Source organism: Hipposideros armiger, unplaced genomic scaffold, assembly GCF_001890085.2.
Source record: "Hipposideros armiger isolate ML-2016 unplaced genomic scaffold, ASM189008v1 scaffold_9, whole genome shotgun sequence".
Lineage (NCBI taxonomy): Eukaryota > Metazoa > Chordata > Mammalia > Chiroptera > Hipposideridae > Hipposideros > Hipposideros armiger.
The window spans coordinates 1,265,015-1,268,681 of NW_017731359.1; positions in this window are offsets into that span (position 1 = coordinate 1,265,015).

Genomic DNA, 3,667 nt, shown 5'->3' on the forward strand with positions numbered 1-3,667 from the left:
AAGACCCTATTTCCAAATAAGGTCACATTCTATAATACAGGGGGTGGGTAGAACTTGAACATATGAATTTGGGGGGTGGGGTTTACAATTCAACCTATACATGGGTGTCAGATTTTTAATATACATACCCTCTGACCTAGCAACACCACTTACGGGAATCTGTCCTTAAGAAATAATCTGAGGACTGGCTGAGTGGTGCTTTGGTTAGAGTTGGCTTGGGATGCCAGTTCTGAGCAGCAGGGCCCTGGTTCGGATCCCACATTAGGGCCAGTGACACTGCGCCCTCTACAGCTAAGATGGTGAACAACAGCTTGACCTGGAGCTGGGCTGCCATGAGTTGCTGGCGACAGTGTAGGCTGCAGTGGGGCTGGCCGGCAGCGGGCATGAGCTTTCGTGAGCTGCCGTGAGTCGCCGTGAGCAGCCGTCCAATGGCCAGTGAGTGACTGCCTCACCCAGGAAGAGCGCAATGATAATACCAACATGGGCCAGTGAAGCAACGTCCTCCACAACTAGACTGAAGAACAAAAGGACAGCAACTTGTCTGTTCCCCTCCCCCAATTCCCCAATAAAATCTTTAAAAAAAAAAAAAAAGGAATAATCTGAACATATGCACAGATATTCTTAGAAGGATATTCACTATAGCACTTTACAGAACATTACTGAAATCAATCTAAATATCAATAAGTTTTGGCTTACTAATGGCATACCTGCTTCCATTGTCAAAGATGATGTGGATCTATATGTATTGACATAAAAAGATATGCAGACTATATTAAGTATAAAAAGTAGTGTTACTGAATAGAGTGCTTATTATTATTCTATTAGTCTTAATTTTAAATATACATATATATTTAAAAACCTGTATTAAAATTATAATACTCAATATATACCAATAACAAAAGATGAATACGTCACATTTGACTTCTGCAATTACAAGAGGTGCTCAAAGTGATTACCATCAGTGTAATTTTAATACAGTTTTTTCCTTTCTTAAAATGTGTATACTTATTTTTGGCACCCTCTGTGTGTGTGTGTGTGTGTGTGTGTGTGTGTGTATATATATATATATATAAATTTGCAATAATATATTCCAAAAAATTAATAATGGCATGAAAAGTGTTACATAGGAGGTCTTTCGTTTTATTATACCCTACATACATACATATTCTCAAATTAGTAAAAACAATAAAGATACTTCTACTCTGAAAAAACAAAAAGTATTATATGCAGTCCCTTTTATTCTGCTTTTAAATTAAATGTGGAATTGAATCAGAGTATACTTCTTGCTGGGATATTGGCTAATCTGGTAGTTCCTGGAGGAAAACTACCATTTACCATGTAGATACATAATAGTCTAGTACACACGTACAATACACACACACACACTCACACACACACACACACACACACACACACTTTTTGTTTTCCGAACTGTTTGAAAGTAAGTTGCAGACACCATGACCTTTCACTTCTATATAGTTGAGCATGCATCTCCTAAGAATAAGGACACTTTCTTACTCAACTACATTACAACTATTACACCTATGAAAATTAACAGTAATTTCTAATATCTAGTACATATTCAAATTTTTCAAGCTGTGCCCCCAAATATCTATATTTTTTCTAACCAGGATCCAATCGAGTTTCATGTATTTCATTTGGTACGTCTCTTTAGACTTTTAATCTAGTGCCAGTTTTCTTGTACAAGATTCCACATTTTGCATTTAAATGATTAGTATATATACTGTTTATTTAATCTCCCCCATAACATAGACTTAGTTAAAAAATTCTACTATAAATATTTTTTATTGTGGTGAAATATATACATAATATAAAAATTACCATTTTAACCATTTTTGTTTGTACAGTTCACTGGCATTAAGTACATTCACATTGTTGTGCAACCATCACCAGTATCTATCTCCAGAATTTTTTCATATTTCCAAACTGAAATTACCCATTAAACAATGGATTTCATTGTTTGAACACTCTCCTTCCCCCTCGTCCCTGGCAACCACCACTTTACTTTCTATCTCCCTAAATTTGATTTCTCTAGGTATCTAAGTGGAATCATACAGTATGTCCTATTATTGTGACTATTATTTCACTTACCATAATGTCTTCAAGATACATCCATGTTGTTGCATGTGTCAGAATTTCCTTCCTTTTTAAGGCAGAATAATATTCTATTGTATGTATGTACCATATTTTGTTTAGCCAGTCATCCATTGATGTATAGTTGGGTTGCTTACACCTTTTGATTATTGACTATGGACATCTAAAAACATACTTAAAGGTAGAGAAAATAGTACAATAATAGCTGTCATCCAATTCAACAATTATGTATTTCTTTAAACTTTTTAAAGACATTTTCTTAAAAGACCCCAATGCCATTTTCACACTTAACAAACGAATAATTATTTGGTTGGCTGGTATCATCTAATACCTAGTGCATAATCGCATTTCCCCAATTGTCTCAAAAATGTCTTTTATGGTTGGTTTGTTTGAATCTGTATTTAAACAAGGTCCACACAAATTACATTTAGTTGCTGTGTCTCTAAGGCTCTGTAAATTCGAGCAGTCTGCCCTCATTTTTTTTTTTAATGCCGCTATTCCGTTATCTCATGGCAGAAGACTTAATTTATGTACCTATTTACTGCACTCCCCTCCCACATTTTAAAGGAACTAAACACCGTGTATTTTCAGGTTCTGGAACGTAATTTTACTTAGAAATACTGCAAGTGTAATAAAGGCACAGTATTTCTAAGAGTATATAAATCTCATATGGTAACGCTTATCTCCCATCCTTATTGCCTGACCACATCACAATTCAGTGAACTACAATTTTGATCTCGGTAGACGCAGCCTCTACAGCAGGGGGCAGGATTACCTCCTTTCAGAAGCCAAGAGCCGAGGAAGCCCCTCCCAACGCTAAACCGAGAATGGTTTTCAAGTTAAAAACAAATATAACTAAATGAAAAAGTTTCCTCTGAATACAGCGATAAGGCAAATTCCCAGAGAATGTGGTGCTAAGGAAACATATTACTGACTTAAATAATACCGACAGCAGAAACTCTGATTGAAAGAGCAATCATACTTGCTTTACAAGTGGGCCAGGGGTACCAATCAGAGTGCTTAGATCGAGAGATGGTGGGCGAGGTGAAGGGTGGAATAAACAGAGGTGAGTTGTCAGACTAGGGTCAAAACCTGCTCGGCCATTCTCTCCCGCCTTCTCCTCAGAAAGAAACCAAGACTCCAGCGGAAAGCCCCCATGGCCAGTGTGGAGTCTGAAGGAAAGGAGCAAATCTCATAGGAGTAATACAGAGGTTTGAAAGACTGCACTGGAGCCGGTTTTTCCAGGGACTGGAACAATCCCCAAATCCCGAGGAAGTTACTGGGCGCGGAGTTGACTCCGCTGCCACCCTCTCTGCGCCCAGGGCGAGCCCTGCGAAACCCAGGACGCGCCCCAAGCAGGTGACTCAGACTGAGTGACGCGAATATCTCACCACCCGTGCCTCCGCCGAGGGAAATAGTCCCTGGCCGCTCTGACTCCAAAGGGAGGTAGGCAAGAGAACCTCGAAGCTCTCGGGAAAAGGAGTTCCGGGAGCGGCGGGCGCACAGCCAATCCCTGGGAAGAAGGGCGTGGCTAGCTCGGCCCCGTGGATCC